The sequence below is a fragment of the Ovis aries genome, chromosome 3 (genome assembly GCF_016772045.2).
Source record: "Ovis aries strain OAR_USU_Benz2616 breed Rambouillet chromosome 3, ARS-UI_Ramb_v3.0, whole genome shotgun sequence".
Classification (NCBI taxonomy): domain Eukaryota; kingdom Metazoa; phylum Chordata; class Mammalia; order Artiodactyla; family Bovidae; genus Ovis; species Ovis aries.
In genome coordinates, this window is record NC_056056.1 from 81,030,089 (window position 1) to 81,052,432 (window position 22,344).

Sequence of the window (22,344 nt, forward strand, 5' to 3'; positions counted from 1 at the left end):
GGCTGAGAGGGATGCTTGTCAAAGTAGGACTGAGCTGCAGCCAGGGACGGGGAGGGGGGCCAGGGATGCGGAGGGGGCGTGCCAGGCCTTGAGCGGAAGCAGGCGTTTCGGGGAGAGGGGATGAGCACCCGGGGAGCTGGCTTGGGCAGGGCAGGAAGGAGGCCCATTAACACTTCGGCCCGGACCGCGCTTCCTCCGGCACCTCGGCCAGGGCGGACACAGGCGCGTTTGTCCTGCTTTCACTGTGGCGCTGTGTTCGCAGCAGCCCCTGCCCCCCAGCCCCAGGTGGGCGGTGTTGCCCGGGCACAAACGTCCTTTATGGATGGGCAGTGCTGGAGGAAGGCAACACCTCCGCGGACAGGGACCACCCCCCAGAATTCCGAATTGACCCTGGAGCCTCCTCCCCTGGCAAGGCTGGCACTGCAGGGAGCCTAGTCAGTGGGGGTGGAGGGGCGTGGCTTTGCCAGGGTTTGAGGGGCAATCAGGGGGTGCGTCCTAGGAGAGGAGAGGGCAGCCACAGCCCATTCCTTCCAGGTCCTGTATTGGGGGACAGTCCTCTCACCCTGATTGGTGCCACCTCCTGTGGCTGAGGTGGGGGACTTTCATCTCCTTCAGGAGTTCTTGGGGAGAGCCGTGCATTGGTGAGACCTGAGAAGAGGGAAAGCAGGCAGACTCCAACTGTTTCACATCCCCCTCTCTCCCAAATCCCGTGAGGAGTGTTTTGTTTTGTTTTTTTAATAGATTTCACACCTCCCCAGTTCCACCTCCCGTGACACCGTGCAGCATTCGGGATCTTAGTTCCCCGACTAGGGATCAAACCTTCGTCCCCCTTAATCGCTGGACTGCCATGGGGCCCTGAGAAGTGGGGTCTTAATCAAGCATCCAGGGACAACCTGACCATCCCCTCCATGGAGCACAGTCCTTGAAAGCCTGGGACTGAATTCTCAGAGGGCCTCCCCCACCCCGACCCCCCCCAGACCCCCCGCGCTCTTCCTACAACCAGCGGGCGACAGAAATCACACATCTCCCAGACAAACTCTCAGGCCCCACTGAACTTCCGTCCCCCATTCACACAGATCTTCAAGCCCCTGTCCACCTCCCAGACCTTTTGCTCATTTAATCCATTGACAGGTGCAGGCCTAAGCCAGCTGCCTGGCAGCGCCCCCTAGAGTTGGCCCATGGACCTGCACCCCTGCCCGCAAAGGGAAGGTCTGACTGAACCGTTCCTCCGGAGTCCTGCAGGAGATGGGGAAGGGAGTACGGTTGCTGAGCTCTGTCCCCTGTGCACGTGACTTCAGGCTCAGCCAGGTGTGGGTAACCCCTATCAGTAGGATTCCTTGGCTTCCTTTTATATATGCAAAGACTGAGGAGAAGAGGCCCAGCGTTCTGGGGTTTGCAGTCTGACTGGGAGCAGGGTCAGGTAGGGGGCTCACAGTGGGGGACAGACCCACATGCTGGTGGAGGGGCACCCTCCCTGTGGTGCCTGAACGGAGAGCTGCCTGGTGGTGGAGTTGGCGCCCTGTGTTCTCTCTGCTGGACTCTGCAGGGTGGGTGACCCCTGGGGCTAGAGAGAACAAGGCCCTGCCTCCCTTTCCCTGTCTCCTGAAGACCCCTGTGAATGTGACACTGCTCTGACCAAGGCCACCAGCACTGACTTGGTTTATCTCTGACCCTCTGAGATCCAGGCTGAGGGAGGTGTGAATGGGGGCAGCATCACTGGCCTTGGTCTCAAACCCACTGTTTCACATCCTGCAGAGTCAGAGGCTGGGCTGGCGGCCCACACACAGACACCCCCAACGCCTGCACAAACACAGACAGAAGGGACTTCTCCACCTGGCACCCACCTCCTCCATGACTCAGATATCCGTGCAGACACTTCTCAGGCACTCACAGCATGCCTCTAGGGTGCATGTCTGCACGCTCAGTCACTTAGTCGCCTCACTCTTTGCCACCCCACAGACTGTAGCTTGCCAAACTCCTGTGTCCATGGGATTTCCCAGGCAAGAATACTGGAGGGGTTGCCATTCCTCCTTCAGGGGATCTTCCCAACCCAGGGATCGAACTCCCGTCTCCTACGTTGTAGGCAGATTCTTTACCGCTGAGTCACCTGGGAATAGACACACAGCACATACTCCTATGCCTATCCCAGCAGCGATGAGCACACAGCAGCCCCCCAGCCCTGCACCCATAGAAACTTTGTTTGGACCAGAACCTCACAGACCCATGTCTATGCTGCAGCTCCCTTCACAGACGTCCCCTCCTGATCTGTCGCACAAGTGAACTCACACAGAGACCCAGCACGTCAGAGGCTCTAGAACACCTGTGGGCACACACACACAGACGCATCCACGCAGATGCACGTAGACACACAGACACATCCACGCAGATGCACGTATGCCTCAGCTTTTGAGCGGTGCTCCTCCCCTCCCCCAGTGCTGGATGGAAGTGTTTATGCTGATAACCACTTATTAACAGTTTATGGATTCTGAAAGGCGGTTGCATGTGTGCGGTTGCATTTGTGGGTGCATGTGCGTGAGTGTGAGAAAGAGAGAGAATCTGTAAGGTGTCGGGCAAACAGAGTGGAGAGGAAGAGAAGGAAGGAAAAGCTCTGTGACTCACTTCCAGCTAAACAATGCCACATCTCAGCCTCCGCGGCTGGGGGAGGGCACGTGTGTCAACACAGCCAGGGCCTGGCTGTGAGATGGTCAGGGAGGTGGGGACCCCATCCAAAGAGACTTGCCGTTCCCCTCTCTGCACCTGAGGGGTGTGAACGCAGCGTCCCACATCACCCAACACCTGTCTTGTCTACAGCACAGTACACGAGCACATAGTCTTGTGAAGAGCGAAGACAAAGGCAATGATGCCTCAGCATGTCCCTTGTGCTTAGTCATGTCTGACTCCTTGAGACCCCATGGACTGCATCCACCAGACTCCTCTTCAATGGGATTTTCCAAGCGACAACACTGGAGTAGGTCGCCGTTTCCTCCTCCAGGGGATCTTCCCCACCCAGGGATCAAACCTGAGTCTCCTGTGTCTCCTGCATTGCAAACAGATTCCTTACCGGCTGAGCCATCAGGGAAGCCCCTCTCTTGTCTGGGAGGCACCTACCTCCTGTTGCTTTAGCTGTACTCCTCATCTCTGACTAAAGAAAACTCCAGAGCCGGCTATGTAGCCTCACCACAATTCTGAGGTCGGACGACCCTACCACTCACAGCCCCTGCTCTACAGTCCCTCATTTGCCACCTGACTGCTCCCCTCCAGCCGCTCCAGGCCTTTCTTCCAGCCATGCCAACTGCTTGCTCCCCCACACTCATCCTCTCCATCCTTCAGGCTTTGGCTCTGTCCCTGAGCTCTTCCTCCCCCAAACCATGGTTTCTCTTCATTGTCTTTTGGATATCAGCCATCCCCCTCCCTCCTCCCAGTTCAGGCTATTTGCTTTAAAGGGCAGGCTCTAGAATGTTTTCCTCTGCTTCCAGAATCTTCTCCCCCTTCCTCCCAGCAGGGCCCTGGAAACTAGCTAGTTTCCAGCAGGGTTTTGAGAGGTGAGAAGAGTAAGGGATGATAAGGACGAACAAGGCAAGGGGATCTCTACTTGGACCTCTACTCACTAGGTAACTGGTTTCCCTCTGGATTTGCTTCTGAACAGGCCCCTCCCCATCCTGCAGCTCACACAGTCTGGGGCAGCTAGGGAGGGAGGGAGGATTTCTTACCAGGCTCCACCTGTGCCAGGACCTGAGAGCAGGGCAGGGCAAGGCCTCGACTATTGCACACCACCAGGGACTGGGCCTGTATTAACTTTGCTTGTGAGCTCATTTACCCCCCAATAGCCTTTTGATGAGGGTCGCTCATTGGCCTCAGTTTACAATTGAGGAAGCTGAGGCTTCCAGAGGCTGGATAATTGCCCAAGTGATCCAGCTGGTAAGCGGCACAGCCCCGGAGCCTGCGCTCCCCACGTGGCACCATCCGGCTCCTTAACAGCTTTGCCTCTTGTTCCCAGTTTGTTCTGACTCTCGCTGGTCTCTGACTTTGAACTTTTATTCCACTTCATCTACTGAAACTCTGCTTGTTTCTGCCCTGTACGCACCTCTTTGCCTGACTGTACCTCCTTTAACTGGCCCCTGGAGCAGAATTAAGTCTGCCTGTGGTTGAGGATAACTCTAACTGCTACTTCATATAGGGAGCCAGGCTTAGCACACACATTTGGATGTGGAAGGCTTTTTAAAAATCTGGGTCAGAAGCTTGATGGAGAGACCTGTGCTTCCTTCTCCTGGGCACCAGCTGGGCTAGACTGGCTAGACACTCCTCATCAGCCTGTAACCTCCTTTCTGGCTCACTGTCTTACACACTCACACAAATACACACACATAGCAGACTTGCCCTCAGAGCCTGCACAATCCCCTTGCAAACAATAATGGAAAAAACAGGTAATGGACTCTGGTAAATGCATAGGGCAGACTCTCCTTGTGGTACAAACTCAAGTGTGATCCCAGCCTGCAGATAGTATGTAATTATTTGGTAATAAATCGCATTCCAACCCCAATGGTTGGAATCGCATTCTTTCCCATGCTCCTTGCCAGACCCACAATGTCTTGGTGTTGGATATGAAATATGGTTGTGATTTTCATGTCTAACCAAGTCAAGGCTGATTCCTTGATGAGTACAGTTTCCCTGGAAGATAAAGATTGACCCAGATTCTTGTGTGTTCATGCTATGGAGAAGAGTTTCCCAGGGGAGGAGAGATGAGTACCTTTAGATGAGGGAGAGGTGGATTCTCTGCCAAGGAGGATTTGGGCGGCCCAGTTGGGAGTGGCTGTTAGCACAACTGGGAATGGACCTGAGCCACCTTGTGTGGCTTTCATGACAGAGTTAGGAACACAGGCCTGGCAGGATGGAACTTCACCACCCCCTTGAAGTGAGTGTGGCTGAGTGACCTGCTCTGGACAATGAAATGTGATTGATACATGCCACATCCAGACAGCAACAAGAACTAAGGTATGAATCCTCAAATCCCATTCTGGCTGTCATGGTGACTGTGACCAGTGATGTTGGTGGGAGCTTCCTTGGGCCTGGGTCCCTGACTGAGGACAGCGTAGCTCAGAACCCTCCTGGTGACCTACAATGCTCCTTTGGCATGAAGAAGTGAATCTTATTACAATTTTATTTTTTAAACTTATGTTTGGCTGTGCTGGATCTTTGCTGCTGCACCGGCTTTTCTCTAGCTATGATCAGGGGCGGCTGCTCTGATTGCAGCCCATGGGCTTCTCATTGCGATGACTTCTCTCGTTGCAGAGCACATGTTCTAGAGCGCGTGGGCTTCATAGTCGTGGCACGCGCGCTTGCGGTTCCTGGGCTCTAGAGCGCAGGCTCAGGAGTTGCGGCCCAGGGGCTAAGTTGCTCCGTGGCACGTGGGATCTTCCCAGATCAGGGACCGAACCTGTGTCTCCTGTATTGGCAGGCAGATTCTTTACCACTGAGCCACCTGCGAAGCCCTTGAGATGAATCTTTAAACCACTGAAATGTTGGGATATTTGTTACTGCAGCATAAACTAGCCTACCCTGCCTGATCTGCCTATCTTACAGGGTAGATGAGAGGCTGTATATGAAGAACTTAGCCAAGTGCCCCTAAATATGCTACTTCCTCTTCCTCCTTCTCTTCCTCCTCTTTTTCTGATGTTATTTCACTTTGTATGCATTTGAGCCAAGTCACAAAAATTGACCCAGGCCCGTTAAATGTCTGGGACAGGAACGCAAAGATGAGGGGGAGGGCGGCCAGAGACGTAAGGGCTGCTAGAGATGTGAGGGCGGCTAGCGTGATGTGCTAATGCTACATTACCAGTATGAGCCAGAGCTAGGTGAGCCCAAGGCAGGGAGTGATAAATCTATTGGGGTCCTCAAAGGGGAAGTCTGAACTAGATTTTTGAGGGGCTGGTTTGATTTCTTCAGACAAAGAAAGGGAATTGTTGTTGTTTAGTCACTCAGTTATGTTCAACTCTTTTCGACCCCACAAACATCAGCCCGCAAAGGGAACGGCATGGTCTAATTGTGAGGGCAGCTGCCATGTAGCAGAGTCTGCTACACGCCAGACACTGAATTGGGCACTTCAGCCAATTCTCCCCAATTGTCAGAGCGATGACAAGATCTATGCTGCGTGCTATTGTTATGCTCATTTTCTAGATGAGAAAACTGAGGCCAGAGAGGGCAGCTGGTAAATGGCAGGCAGCACGCATGCATGTATACAGAGGTGTGGCAACTCCTGACTGGCCTTCAGTCTCGAGCCTGTCAAAGGGCCGCATGTTACAACAACTCCAGGGAGACAGATCTAAGGGCGTGATCACACTCCACTCTGTGACCTGGAGACATTTCCAAAACACGGGCTCTGGGAGGGTCACATCACTGCTCAACTAACCCGCTGCGGCTCCGCACTGTGCTCACCCTGCGAGGCCCGGCAGTCTGGCCGACTCCTTTGAGCCCCGCCTGAAAACTGTCCGTAGCAATGCCTACAGCACTGTCTGTAGCTACAGCTATTCAGGTTCCCGGGCTTCTCAGCTGTGCCTGAGCATTTCCTACCATTTCTGCCTCCTGGGTTTTGCTCAAGCATTTGTTTGGAATGCCCTCTCCCTGTCGGTTCACCTGCCTGAGGCCTACCTTTCCGGCAGAGTTCAGCCTGACCTCTGCCTTCTCTCTCTGGCCCAGGAGACCCTGCTGGAATTGAGCCTCAGGGAGTGTCAGTGGGTTTGATTTGATCAGGTTTGAATGATGGGATGAGAAAAGTTGGCTCATTGGGGTGTAGATATTTGCAAATATTTAATATGCTGTTTTCCAGTAGTGCATGTGTGTGATTGGTGGATAAGTATAAAAGTATTAAAGGTGTGTGCTGAGAGCTACTTTTCACTGATAGGAACACTCAATCCAGCAAGTCTGGAGGCCACTGCCATGTAAGACTACCACCTGAGGGAGAGATTTGCTGTTTACTGGCTGTTTGACTTAAGAAATTTACTCGACCTCTCTGAACTCAAGTTTTCCTATCTGTAAAATGGAATATCTCAGTTCCTACACATGGGGTTAGTGTGAGCTCAGTGAAATAAAGCTGCAAAGGAAATGAGTGTCTAGAGACCCAGTCTAGGGACTTCTAGGCTGCTGGCGGGATCCTGATGGGAGAGATGGAAGAAGGAGGGGCAGGTGGTGTTCCTATTGATGAGGGCTCTGTGACTTGGCAGGCCAGGCTGAGACAATCCCAGTGGTGTTTGATGAAAGGCAGGAGCTCTTCTCTGTCAAGTAAATATTATAAGAAAAGGCCGTCTCCAGGGAACAGCTCCCTCCCTCGAGGGTCAAAGTCCCCAGGGGCCAGTCTGGAGGCTCCTTTTATGTGACTGTAAAGTAATCCGGGGCCTGGCAGGGTCGAGGCTGGGCGGGCACAGACGCGCAGGGCGGCATTGATGCAGTCAATGATTACCTTTTATGCCTAGCCGTAAAGGCAGGCCGCCCAGCCCCCTGGACAATGCCCCAGAGGGTGGGTACACGTGCGCGCATACACACACACTCACACACACAAAACATGGCTGCTGGGCAGGAGCCCATCCTTGCCTGAGTCTCTGAGGACATCCTCAAAAGGCAAAAGGCATCTCTGTCTCCCCTGGGTGGTTCCTGGAGACCTGGCTCAGGAGCTGAGGGGGTTGGGGGTGGTAGTAAGTGGGACCCAGTGAGGTTCAAGACCCAAGAGTCCCCGGATCCTGCTCCAGGTGGTCCATGCAGGGAGCCCATGTGGTCACTCAGACTCAGGTACCATATCTCAGTGGGAAGGTGGTTCTTCTAGGCCAAGCCAAGGACCATTCCCAGTTTACAAGTGATGCAGCTGAGGTGTGGGTGCATGGCGACGTGCCCAGGGGCCTGAGGAGGGAGACAGTGGCCAGGCTGGGAGTAGGACCCTGGTCTTCTGACATCATTAGGCCAAGGGGGTCCAGGTAGAAATGTCAGTTGGGTGTCAGGAAAGGATTGGGTCACTTTTCAGAGAAGCCATGTCACCTGGGCTCAGAGGGGAGCTGGGAAGGACCTGAGGGCCTGGCCTGGAGGCTAATTATTGGGAAGAAACCAAGAAGGACCCCCTCGAATGCCCATGGGCCACATGCAGGGCCTGCCTTGCTCACACAGGCCCCTCCCATGGCCTTCGCACCCTGTCCTGATGGGTACATACCCCACCTACCTGGAGTGGGGTGGCTGGCTATGAGGAGGCAGGGCTGGGGCATAGATGGCCAGATTAATACTCCACCTCTTGGGCTGATAAGGCCCTGGGACCTTGGTTCTGGCAATAGAAGCTGGAGGAGCAGGGGCTGCAGTCCCTGGTAGGAGCTTCTGGCAGTCTGGTTGCCCGGGGCCTCACTGCTGGGGGCCTGAGATTGCAGGTCAGGGGGCCTGGCACCACCTTCCTCTCCTGGCTGAGGGCAGAGCGCTGCACTATTGTACTGGTGGACATGGTGGGGGGTTCATAGGCATCTCTGGGACAAGCTGTGCTGCTATCTTGAGGAAAGAGGGCTGTTTATTCACAGAGGTTATAAATGCTTCATGGAATCAGAGTGAAGTTGCTTTGAGCCTCAGCCAGAATCCTCCAATCAACCTTTGGCTCTGATAAAGATAAGCAGACCCAAGGTGATAACACACAAACCAGAAACTGTCAACAGGTGCTAATTAGGGCACTTTGGTACTGAGCCACACCCACTACACCTGACCCAGGGACAAATCTCAGGTGGGGAGCCAGGGCTCGATCTGGGTGGGGGAAGATACGGGCTCACTGCTGTATTCGGCCTTATCGCTTTCTTGTCACCTCCTTCTTCCAAGGATTTCCCCACCCTGATCCCAACCCCCACCCCTGCCTGCCTGGCACTACATAACACGAAAGAACAAAATATATTCCAACATTGTGTAACAAAGCATGATGACTGTGATGTAACATGGTGGAAAGAGTCCTGGACTGGGAGCCAAGAGACCCGACTTGTGTCTTGCTCTGTGTAACCTCGAGCCAGTCATTTCTTTTGGAATTCCACTCACCACCACTCCCACCCCGCCCTCTGCAAAATGAGGGGTAGAAATGGGGCAGTTGTGGAGTAATCCCACGCTGGAGTCCTGGCCACACAGGCCATGTCTAAAGTTCACACTTTTCTGCTGCAAGACACTGCAATCGGCGAAGCCCGCAGAACATGTCGCTGTTGCCACCCAGCCACACTGGGGTGTGTGTGACACTTGACAGAGTCACAGGTCCGTTTGCAAGAGAGGGGGCCGTGCAGAGTGCACTGAGGCGTAGACAGTTCTCAGGGCCTATGGAATCCCTGTCTATCTGAGCCAGAGGTCAGCGTGACTGCTGCCTGCTCTTGGGGCACTCGGGGGCTATTTTTACCTCAGTGCCCCTTAAATAAACATGGCATTGTGCTGCTGGCTTATTTCCCTGCCTGCCCCCAGTGTGCACACACACGCACTGAAGTGGCTGCCCAGAGGTGACCCAGTTGTAGCTAGGGCTCCCAGACTTCAGGTCCATGCTGAGCCGGCTCGAGCTGGGGTGCTTGACCAACACCCAGCCCAGATTCTATTTCCCAGCAGCAAGGCCCAACCTGAGAGCTCGGCAGGAGCTTGCCACTTTCCCCTGGGATCTGGTAGGAAAGGTGGGGACCGGGCTGGACTGGGATAGATATAGAGAGGAGGAGGAGAGGAGGGAAGCGACCGGGGAATGGGACAAGGGCCCTGACCGACCTTCCTCTGGCCAACATCTCCAGGCAGCAAAGAGTTACCTGCCCAGCCAGCTTGCCAGGCTCAGCGCTGGGCAGTGAGGCAGGGCGATGACTCAGACCCAGGCCCGCCCACAGCTCTCACAGGGCCCTCCGCACTGGACAAGGGCAAACATCAGTGCCTCTGGGCTGAAGTAACAGCCTCAACAGAAATCACTCCAGGGGGGCAGTGGCTCTAGGCTGGGGGCAATGAGAGGAGAAGGGAAGGCCCTAGGAAGGCGGGGCCCAAAGTGAAACTTGAAAGATGGGTGGAAATAAATGCATTACTCCTTAACCTCCCTCAGCTACAGTTCCCTCAGCGGAACAATGGGTACAATTAATGGGACTTTCCTCCTGGGCTTCTTGTGAGGATTGAATAAATGAAAATATGTAAAGCTCTTAGAACAGGGCCCGGCTAATGGTCAGTGCTCAAGTGCTGACAGCTGACTTTACGTCAGGAAGACAAGTAGGCAGGGTGTGTTGAGCAGAGCCAATGGCAGGTCCATGGGGATGAAAACACAAGAAAACGGAATGCCTTGTCCTGGTGGTCCAGCGCGTCCTGGGAAACCGCTTGGAGCCACATCACGTGCCCGTGTACTGGAGCACGAGCTGGCTCGGCCAAGGTGTGTGGATGGTCGTGAAGCCATCCATTGCCAAGTCCAGACTGGGGAATGGGGTGCGGGTGGGGGGCCCAGCAAGGCAGAGCCAGGGAGGGGAATCCCCTAAGCCTGGGGACTCACTGGGGCCTGACTTCAGTTTTTGAGGGTTGAGTCAAGGGCCAAGGTTTTGTGGAATTTGGATTCTTTGTTCAAGGGGCTAGAGTAGTAGAGAGGAGACCTTGAGGAGTTGCAGAGGAATCTAGCTCTGTGTGTGTGTGTGTGTGTGAATGAGAGAGAGGGTTGGGCTGCAGGGCTGGCGCACAAGCAGAGGAGCTAGCCACGGAGGCAGCCAGGATTTGCACCTATTCCAGGGGTGGGGGGGATACCCAGGCCTATACCCGGGCTTCCCTGGTGGCTCAGATGGTAAAGAATCTGCTTGCAGTGCAGAATAGGCAGGAGACCCAAGTTTGATCCCTGGGTTAGGAAGATCCCCTGGAAAAGGAAACGGCAACCATTCCAGTATTCTTGCCTGGAGAATTCCATGGACAGAGGAGCCTGGTGGGCTACAGTCCTTGGGGTTGCAGAGAGTTGGACACGACTGAGCAACTAACATGGAGGGAACCAAAGGTGCAGGCTCTTTCCCAGACCTCTGGCTCTGCTGTCCTGTACCAGGGGGTGCTGGGGCCTCCACACGAGAGGAGGCTATGCCCCACACAGGCTGCTCTGGTTCAGTCCAGCACCTGCACTGTTTCATCTGTGGTCAGAGCATGGCCGGGTGTGAATGAGTGTGTGTGTGTGTGTGTGTGTGTGTGTGTGTGTGTGTGTACACGTGTGGCATTTCTAGATCAAGCAATGCTCATAAGGTCCTGCTAAAGGTCAGGCCAGTGAGGAGTGAGGGCCTGGCCCATCCCTTCAGGCCCTGGCACCAGGACAGCGCCTTTCCACCCAGATCTGCGGACGGGCCTCTGAGTCAGGCTGAGCAAGGAGGAGCGGCCAGAGTGGCAGGCCGAGGAGTGGGTTAGTCATCTGCCCAGCGGCAGGGGTAGAGGGTGGGGCAGTGTTGCCGGGGCTTTCTGACAACAGCAGCGGAGCCAGGGGTCAGCACTCAGACTTGGATGGCTCTCCTGAGCAACCCAGGGAGGTCCCAGAGGTGTATCCGGGGCCACTCCCTGAGCACGGTCTGGGTAGATCTTTGGGGATGTGCTGCCACCCCAGGTGGCCAACAGGCCATGGGAAGGTTGCACGGGCTGTCCATGCAACCCAGGTGAACTGTCAGGGCAGGTCCGCAGCACCCAGCACAGGGCCAGGCGCTCAAGAGCACACTCGTGGGACTGAGCGAAACTGGCGGAGAAGAGTACTGGAGGCCCGGACTCTACTGAGTGGCCAGAAGCAGCCCCAGAAAACACACTGGGAAGGGGAGCGACGCTTCATGGGTCTCACAACTGCCCAGGCCTCTGCCATGGAGAAGAGGAACCGCCCTGAGGCCCCAGGGCCGTGCCACGCCTTCTGACCCGAAGATGGAGCTGCCACGGGATCCTGGGTGAGAACCTTCTCGGCTTATCCCAGTTCTGGCTGCAGAGGAAAAATCTCCCCTGAGAGGAGCTGCCTTTGAACTTTCCAGGAATGCTGACCTGGGGGTGGAATCAGGGTGGCAGTGGAGGGGAGAAATGTAGGGTGGTATGTTCCAGAACAGACTTGGACCCAAACCAAAGGGCACTGTGTTCCCATGGACCTGATGCCTGACCGTGGAGGAACCAGGAGATCATGGATGTGCCTGGCAGCGCCAGGATGAAGCAGTACTGTGTGTGTGAGAGAGACACACATATCCACACACACACATACATACACACAGGACTGGGAATGACCTGGAATATCTTGAGTTCATGCCCCTAGTGCCAAAGGCAGCCTGGATCAAGTAATCTCAATTTTACTTTAAAAAAATTTTTAAGACATAGAATAGTCATTAAAAGTTTGGGCTTTGGAGCCAGACAGCCTGGGTCTGAATCTGGATGCCTCTATACACTCCCAGCTGCTGTGACTTTAGGTAAGTTGGTTCATCCAGTTCAAGCTCTCAGTTTCCACAGTTGTAAAGTAGGCATCAGAATAGCATCTGCCCTAGAGGGTCACTGCAAGGATCACAAATAAAGTACTTAGAAACAGGTGACTCAGAGTGAACACTGTACAGGTGTGATTGGTCCTGGCTGAGGGAATGAAATGCCACGTCATTCAGTCAATCCATACATTAATCAGTCAATCAATGTCAGGCTCAGGCCCAGGCCCAGGCCAGGCCAACTGAACCGAAGTGGGATGTGGAAGGGCTGCCAACCTCAGCACATCCGAAGTCCCTAGCCCTGTTGAGTTGGCAGACTGCCAGCCCTGGCATTCTCCAGCCCTGAATAAAGCCCTAGAGAAGTGCCTGGACTCCCCACAGTGTCGGAAGGTGGAGGGAACGGGGGGTTGGGAAACCCCAGCCTTAGCCTGAAGTCTCCTTCTGCGGCCTGCCGACCTCCTCTGCTCTTGCCGTAGGCCTGGACCTGGCTGACTGGCCAGTTGTGCATCTTCTCTATGGCAAGTGGGAGGTCAAGGGTGTAGGACTCACTCCATGGAGACTGTAGTGGTGAGTGGGTGCTTCTATGGGTTCAAAGTCCCCAGCCCATGAACGCTCCCCACTCTGACTAGAATTCCGTAGCAGCTAGTCCATCCCAGCCTTTTCGGCACTAATTCTTAGCTGACTTATATTTATAATGATTTCATCGAGCTGGTCAGCTGGTCAGTCAATCAACAAACACTTATCAAGGCCCTACTGTGTGTCACATGATTAAACCTTAGGTATACAGAGATCTGTCTTGAATGAGAGGACAAGCATGTGGAGTCCAAGAGTGAGATGGGAAAGGGGTTCCTGGTTGTAGGAATAATGTGGATCGGAGCATATGGGAAGGAGAGAGCCCACCCAAGATGTGAGATGTTGCCAGAGAGAGGGCAAACGTGAGGAGGTGAGGCAGGAGGCAGGATTGGAGAGTGAATCAGGAAGAGCCCTGTGGGCCCGGTTTTTTCTGGAAGGAGTCATGGAAGACAAGACCTCAGATAAAGGGAGGGTGAGGAGGTGCCCTGGACAGTCCACCAGGTTGGTCCAGAAGCTGTTCAATGAACAGGTCTAAAGACAGTGTAGCACTGGGGCATATCTGAGGGTCCAGGTGGCCCCATACATTGTAGCCCACATGATCAGCTCATTCTGTTGCTCTGTGTTTTGGTGGCGGTGGCATTTGGGGGCCTAGTGTTTGGGTGTCAGTGACGGGGTCTCCATCTGTGCATGTATTTGTGGAGCTGATTTAGCCTCTGTGTGTGTGTGTGTGTGTGTGTGTGTGTGTGTGTGTGTGTATGCATGGTGTGATTGGGGCATTTCCTAGCTGCTGGGGGGCAATTTTCGAAGATATGAGCCCATGGATTTGGCCCCTACCCCCTCCCTACCTGCTCAGGTGGGAACACCTGGAGGTGGTTCCTTATCTGGGCTTGTACTTGGCTGGAAGTGCATCTCCGGGCATCAGGCCAAGCAGGTGATGGCCTCCCTGGGAGGTTGGTCTGGGGAAGAGATAGGGAGTGGGGCTTGAGAGGGGGTCTTGGTGGGAAGAGCTGGCTCTTCCGGCCTTGTGGGTCTTCAGAGAGCAGTTAAGGAGATGTCCAGTGGCCATCCGCTCATTTGAGTGGACCACTTGTCCATTCATCCTTCGGTGTCTTTCCGTCCATCTGCTAGTCTATCCATTTGTCCATGCATTGGTCACCTGTCTGTCCCTGGTCCTCCCCTCCATCCGCTTGCCCCGCTCAGGCACCTTTTCCTTGAGTCTTCTGATGCAGGCTGTGAATACAAGCCCCACCTGACCCTCAGGGATCACAGCATACCTTCCTCATCCGTGGTGCTCGGTCCACCCACCGGCCTGCACTTCACCCAACGGATGTCTGAGCACAGACATGGCGCTCCTTCGTCAGCCTCGAAGTCAAAGGAGCTCAGATGCCCCTTCCAGCCCTCTTCCCAGGAGGGTCCTCCTGTCTCTCACTGTACGAGGTGCTCTCCTCCAGGGAGGCCTCCCTGAGCACCCTGCTCTCTCCCGTGTCTCCTGGCCTCACTCTGTCACACTTGCGTGCAGGCTGTGGGAAGCCCAGCCCAGGCCCTACGGGAGCAAGCCGAGGGTCCTCGATGGGGAGGTGTCACCTAAAACGGGGAGCTCCCTCAGATGAAGGGGCCAGGGAGGGCCGTGGAGCTGGTCCCATGTTCCCCCTCTTCCTAGGATGTGGCCCAGCCAGACCTCCACAATCCAGAACTCCAGCACGGTGCTGAGGCTCCCCCAGGCAGGTTTTTCCTGTAGAAAATGAGGATTCTCACATGTTCCCAGACAGGGGGTTGGAAGCTGACAATCTCTGGGATGCCCTCCCCACCACCCACCCAAGCCCTCCCCCTGGATTGGACTCTGGCTGTGGGGGATTGGCCAGGCCAAAAAAGGACAAGCCTCCTGGTGTTGCCCTCTTCAGGGCTTGTAGCACCTGAACACAGAGGCAGGGATGGAGTGAGGATGAGGGTAACTAGTTATAGAATGCGTGTGTGTGTGAGTGGAGGTGTGCACACACGTTCATTTATAAAGCAGATGACTTCCCTGGTGGTCCAGTGGCTAGGACTCTGGGCTTCCAATGGATTCCATTCAATCCCTGGTCAGGAAACTAGACCCCACATGCCACAACTAAGAGGTCACATGCCGCAATTAAGACCTAGCACAGCCAAATGAATGAATAAATAAAAATACATGTTTTAGGGACTTCCCTGGTGGTCCAGTGATAGAGCATCTAGGCTTCCACTGCAGGAGACACAGGTTCAATCCCTGGTCAGAGAACTAAGATCCTGCATGCCATGTGGTGCAGCCAAAGAATAAAGAATAAAAAATACAGCGCAAATGTCTCCTGAGCACCTGGTGTATGTCAGGTACTGTTACAGACATTGAAGAAAGAGCAGTGGGCAAATTCAACAGGGTGCTACCCTGGAGAGGCTGGTGTTCTAGTGGGAAAGGCCTCGGGTTTGTCTGTGTCAGTGTGTGTTGGGAAATATGAGTGCAGTGAGGTTGTATGTGGACCAGGGACCCATATATAAACAGGAACAGGCCCAAGCAAGGTTCTGTGTGTGCAGACTTGGTGCATGTGTCTTGGGGGTGTCCGTGGATTCCTGGGGTCTGCACAGGCAGCTGATGTGATGCCTGTGCAGGTCCAGAACTGCATATCAGCCAGGTTGGGAGGCTGTGTGGCAGCCACACCCGGCTGACTCCCAGGCTGTGGGGCTATATTTTTAGGAGTGACAACCTGTAGATCCCCCTAAATACTTACTCAGGTTCCCAGCCACTGGGGAGAGGGCACAGCTGGTCTGCAGGTGGGAGCAACCTGTCTCAGCCAGCACCTCCGCCTCTCTGCCTGGTGGACCCATGCTTCTGATGGAGCAGCTTCTGGTCAAGCAGGTGGGCTGTGCCTGAGGACCCAATGGATGATCGATGGGGAATCTCAGCGCCTGTGCCCCACACCTGCAGCTCTACCTCTTATGACCCAGTAACACCCTGCTCCACCCCCCTTTGCAGGAGACCCCCCTCTGGAACCCTCTGGGAGGCCGCTGACCTACCACACCCAGCTCAGTCACCCTGAGAGGGGGACCGAGGTGGGCTGGAGGTGGGAGGAGAGGAGAGGGAGGTGGATCAGGGATGACCTCCTCTCTTACTAGATAGTCAGGGCCCTCCATCTCCGCCTCCTGCCAAAGGGCTGCTTTTCTGGCTGCAGGGGACTGTCCAGAGACACAGAGCAGTTGGGTGGCCTGTGTGTCGCTCTTTTCTGCCTCTGACCCCTCCTCCTTTTCTCCCCTTTGTGTTCCATCTCTCACGCACTCTGTCCCTTGTCATCTGAGTTAATGACACTGTGCACTGAACTCCATCTGTATGCAGGCATGGAGCCAAGTGCTGTACACACATCTCATTTAACCATCACAGTGACCCTGTGAGGTCACTGTGGTTGTCCCACTTTACAGGGAGAAGGGTGAGGCCCAGAGGGACCCAAATCACCCAATGAAGAGGGTTCAGAGTAGGGGTTCAAGCCCAGGCTCAGGCACACCATTAGTAATGCTTGTCCTTGGGCTCACTCTGTTCTTCTCCTCCCAGACTTAATCTTCGTGGGAGCTGGACTGTGGCCCAGGACCCTGTCCCTGGGCTGTGGGAGGGGTGCACAGAAGGAAGAGTGGCAAACGCCACTAGGGTCCAGCTAGTGGCTGTGGGTCCAAGGCTCGGGCCCCTCCCTTGCTGCAGAACCTTCCATGGCTCCCTGTAGGCATTTGGGGGGCAAGCTCAAAGTCCTCACTGGCTGGCAAGTAGGCTTTCTTGCTCTACCACCATCTCCTCCTCCCTGACGACTCACTCTTAACCAGGTAAACACTTGCGTTCCCTCCAGTGCAGCTAAAGTGTAAGAATAGAAAAAAAGCCCCACCCAGAGTTAAATGCCTTGCTGATTTCATTTCGTTTCATCTGCCTCATGTCCCTGCAAACCAGGTCTTTTGGTGCCCTTTGTGTGAATGAGGAAACTGAGCTCAGGCATGGGTAGTACCTCGGCAGAGGAGGGTGTCACAACAGCTGGCAGAGAGCAGGAGTGGGATTCAAAACCACTCATCTGACTCCTCTGAGCCCTTCAACTCAATTGGATTTCATAGACAGTGAGTGTAACAGTGCTAAATCCTGTCCCAGAGGCTGGCGATAGACACAATATTAGGGGAGGGGGCACGTGTACACACACACACACATATGCAGGCAGGCATGCTTGCATGCATGCAAGGCATACTCAAATGGTTCTAGTGCCACTTCCTGTAGGTCCTCTCTGCCCTTTTCCCTCCAGGTTTCAGAAGGGGACAGGAGGCAGACAGGGAGGAGGAAGAGGTGCTGAATTGGTCACCTCCCTGTCTTAAAACCTTCACACTTGCAACTTAGCCCCCCAGATGGTCCCTTTCAAGGACAGAGCTCTATTTCCCTTTAAAGAAGGGCGAGAGTGGGGAAGAGCAAGACACATTTTGTTCTGATGTCTCAAGACATCATGTGGGAACAATTTGTCTCTTTTCCTCCCTATCTCTGTCCTCCCCTCTTCTCCACCCCCACCCCAGGCTGGTCCTGAGACCACAGACAGCATCACCTCCACCCTATCCTTCCCCACATGGCTCCATTACCCCATGGAGCCTTCCAGAATCCCAATGTCCAGTGCTGAGTCACTGGGCTGGGGGTGGGTTTGAAACAGGAGACAGTTTTTTCTCTGTGGCAGTAAGGGGTTAGGTCCTTGGCTTGCCGAAGACTCAGATCTGATCCACTTCATTGCCTCTCCTACTTCTGTTGAGAAGGCAGCTTGTTCTTGGGTCAGAAACTCCGTAAGACTAAGACCTTGTCTGTCTGGTTCAGAGGGTTATAGGCTTTTTAAAACAAAACCACCACTGGTCCTTGACACACTTACTTTTGGAGGCCCCACCCAAATCACATGAAGCATATTAAAATGCACTCTGGTTCCACATTGAGTGCCATTTTTAAAGGGTTTTTGGTTAATTATGATTGTGAAAGTGTTCCATGCGTTTAATTTAATGTGTTTGAATTAAAATGGACTCTAGTTTCTTGAAAAGCATCATGCATACTTGGAAATTTTTTAAGATGAGAACACCTAAACCAACAAATTGCTTTCACATGTAATGAAGTGTTTATGAGTTTTAGTTTTCAGTTAATGAACTTTTGTCAGAAGGTTTCATTTGGTCAACATTAAATTACATCATCTTAGGTTCAATTTTCTGGTCTCCAGCCCAAGAATACTGGAGTGGGTAAGCATCTGCCTGCAATGCAGGAGACCTGGGTTCGATCCCTGGGTCGGGAAGATCCCCTGGAGAAGGAAATGGCAACCCACTCCAGTATTCTTGCCTGGATAATCCCATGGACGGAGGAGCCTGGTGGGCTACAGTCCACGGGGTCACAAAGAGTCGGACACGACTGAGCGACTTCACTTTCACTTTAGGTTCAATTTTCTGGTTTGAAATTTGAAAAAATTATTGAAAAATAATTTTCAAGCCAATACATCCCCCACCCTGCCAGGTCTCAAACTTTTTTGTAGGAAGTTTTTTGAAATCTCCACGAGTCCTACGTATGTTGCCCATGTGGTTATGAAAATGAACAGCCTGGTGTACAGTGACTCCTTAAACACTGTTGAAGAGAGGTAAAGGAAAGAGAAATACAATGATTTGGAAACAGGAAAAAAATGCTAATGCCTCATAATAAAAGTGAAAGTGACAGTGGCTCATTGTGTCCAACTCTTTGCAACTCCATGGAGTATACAGTCCATGGAATTCTCTAGGCCAGAATACTGGAGTGGGTAGCCTTCCCCTTCTCCAGGAGATCTTCCCAAGCAGGGATTGAACCCAGGTCTCCTGCACTGGAGGTGGATTCTTTACCAGCTGAGCCACAAAGGAAGCCCAAGAATACTGGAGTGGGTAGCCTATCCCTTCTCCAGTGGATCTTCCTGACCCAGGAATCAAACGGGAGTCTCCTGCATTATAGGTGGATTCTTTACCAGCTGAAATATCAGGGAGTCCCTCATAATTAAAAGTGTAAATTAAAATGAGATGCTACTTTTCAGATTGGCAAAGACCAAAAGGTGGCTTTTGGTACATTTGGTATGTTTTTAGAGGACTGTTAGATGATATCTATTAAAATGCAAAGTACATGTCCCCTTTACCCCAGAAATTACTCCTCAAGGAATCTAGGCTTCTATAAATATACAACGATCTGGTAACAGACTATATGTCAACCAATTAGGACTGACATAAATGGCAGGACATTCCCACACTGGAATAGTACACAACTGTGTAAGAGTGTGCTGATATGGAACAAATACCTCACTACAGTGTTAGGTGAATTTAAAAAATCTGGGTGCAGAACAATGCATAATGCATTACTGCCTTTGTGAAAAAAGAAAATCAAAACACAAGCAAGTGCATGCATGCATGTTAAGTGGCTTCAGCCGTGTTCAACTCTTTGCAATGCTAAAGAGTGCTCACCAGGCTCCAATGACCATGGGATTCTCTAGGCAAGAATACTGGAATGGGTTGCCATGCCCTCCTCCAGGGGATCTTCCCAAGCCAGGGACTGACTCGAATCTCTTATGTCTCCTGCATTGGCAGGCAGGTTCATGTATTTACATTTATACGCTAGGAAATAACCTGGAAAGAATTGGAAGGAGACTTAGAAACTGGGAAGGATGGTTGTCCCTGAGAGTGAAACTGGGAGGGTGGAGGAGAATTACTTCTTGCTTTTGCTACTTTTTTTGTTTTTTTAACCATCAGTACATGTCTGGTTTTTTTTTTTTTTTTTTTTTTTCATGAAAAAAAAAGTAATTAACAGAAAATGTCGGTGGAATAAAAGAAGTAAATGAATGACTGGATCGCAGGTGCCCCGTGGAGGAAGGAATTGCTACAAGGGGCTCCCGCCACCCTACAGAGAAGATCCGCAGGAAACGCAGAGAGTTCAGCTGTTATTTGACTGAGGGAGGAGGGGAGCAAAGGATTCCAGAGGCCTCTTCCAGGAGAACCTGAAGGAGGCAGAAGGCTGGGCAGGGGGAAAGGAGTGGTGGAGGAAGGTTGGTGGGCTTTTGTTGTGGGAAGGCTCTCCATCCATGTCCCTACCCCCTGTTCCTCCCTAGAGTGTGTATTCTATTTCAAGCCTGGAAAGTCCCAGCTCCTAGCATGATGCCTGGCATATAATCTGTGGCAATAAATAGTGGTTGACTGAATGGATGGAATCAGTCACTGGTTAATCCAGGTTACAGTGTTAGTCACTCCTGTCCCTTCTCTAAACACCGCCCCTCTGCCAAACAGCAACAACAAATGATTCTCTCAGGCCTGCCGTGTACAGCTGTGTATTGGGTTCACTGCACAACCACAAGAGGTGCCATTTTCATAGACGGGCATGTAAGTGATGCCTCCTGAAGTTGTGGGACATGGTGCACCAGTGAAACAGTTTCTTCTTCTTTCAGGCTTAGAAGAACCCCAGCCACACTGAGGGTGAGAGGGTTCAAGGAAGGGACCCTCCTAATCCAAGCACTGCAGGCCCACCCCCCGCCCTTTTGCTTTCTAATTCCTAAGGCCCCTTTCTTTGTTCCTGTCTACCTTGGATTTGAGGTGGCTTAGCCAAATCTGATCAATTACTCTGTTCCTTGACTACAGAGTTTAGGACTTACAGTATGATCTTGAGCGAGTCCCAGAACCTCTTTGGGTCTCTGTTTCCCCATCTAAGAAGTGAATAGATGTGTAGGAAGCACTTCTTTTTTCTTTTTTAAAATTGTTGAAGTGTAGTTGATTCACAGTACTGTGCTAGCTTCAGGCACATGGCAAAGTGCTTCCGGGGTGTGTGTGTGTGTGTGTGTAAGCTGTGCTGGGTCTTTGTTGTGGCCCTTGGGCTTTTTGCAGCGCACAGGCTTCTGTTATGGAGCATGGGTCCTAGAGCACACAGGCTCAGTGATTGTGGGTGTGAACTTTTCTAGTTGTGGCTCACAGACTCTCTAACTGTGGCACAAAGGTTTAGTTGCCCTGAGGTATGTGGGATCTTAGTTCCTCAACCAGAAATCTAACTCGCACCCCTTGTATTGGAACGTGGATTCTTAACCACACTGGACCACCAGGGAGGTCCCTATATATATATTTTTCAGATTCTTTTCCATTATAGGTTATTACAAAACACTGGTTATGGTTCCCTATGCTATACAGTAAATCCTTGTTGCTTATCTATTTTATGTATAGTAGGGGAGCAATTCTTGATGACCCTCCTTGGCTTGATGGGACCTTATAGGGATAAAAATTTGAAGGAATACATCTTTGCAGGATGTGGCATTCTTGCAGGGGACAAATCGCCCCATCCTGCCCAGTTCTGCCTGGCCCTGCATGCCCTCTGGCCCTAAACTGAGTTCAGGGGGCAGCATCCTGAAATGCAAAGAACCTGTGTGGGGAAAAGGAGCCCAGGTTGAGTCATAACTCAGATGGTAACTGTTGTGTGCTACTGAGCAAGCCACAGCCCTGCCTGAGCCTCAGTTCCTGCCTCTGTAGAATGGGTACTTAGGCCAAATCAATGTCAAATGCTAGACTGAGTCTGTCATGGACTTTTATTTTTCTTTTGAATTTCTATAATTTTTTTTTCTTTCTGATTACAAACATCACGTATGTTCATAAAAATTCAGACAGTGCCAAAATAGGTTATGTACCAAGTGAAACCCATCCTTATTGAGAATCACTGCTAACTCACTGCCTTTTTTTGGGTGGGAAAGGAGTAACCTTTAATTCTGATATAATTTCAACTTTACAAAAAAAGTGGCAAGAATAGTACAAAGACTCTGGTATAGATTTTATTCAGATTTATCGATTATTTACACCTTGTCCCTTTTGCTTTATTTTTCCTCGTGTATGTGTATATAATTTCTTCCCAAACTACTTGAAACTGAGTTGAGACGGGTGCCCTTTTACCTCTAAATGCTACAGGGTGTATTTCCTAAGAACAAGGACATTCTCTTACCATGTAAGACTTACAAAACCCCTGCAGTTAACAAAATCAGGAAACAGCATTGATAAATACCATTATGTAGTCCACAGTCTATATTCCAAGTCACTTGTGTCTTTGAATGCCCTTTACACAGGCTTCCAGGGAAAGCAGAAAAATCCAGTTGATACCCTGAGGTTTTCTTAAACCTAACCTATATTTAATTTTAAGGATTGTGCTTATTCTAAAATTGCACTGTCCACTCTCCCGTTTTCTGGTTGTTTGCTGTTGTGGTGTTTAAGACGTCCCCACTTTTATAAAATGATGGTGAGGGGAGAAGTGGTGTATTCATTTGCTTTTAAAATTCTTGGCAAGATGAAAAGTGGGTGATCCTATGTTAGTCTTCAAACTTCGTTTGCAGAGATTCCCAAGGTG

At 52.2% G+C, this 22,344-nt stretch overlaps 1 long non-coding RNA gene across 1 annotated transcript; it reads left to right on the forward strand.

Annotated features, from left to right (window-relative positions):
- The first annotated feature begins 3,717 nt into the window (after positions 1 to 3,717).
- Positions 3,718 to 20,249, forward strand: LOC121819062 (uncharacterized). Its single transcript, XR_006059216.2, has 2 exons — positions 3,718 to 4,992; positions 19,776 to 20,249. It is a non-coding gene; the product is annotated as an uncharacterized LOC121819062 (long non-coding RNA).
- The last annotated feature ends 2,095 nt before the right edge of the window (positions 20,250 to 22,344 follow it).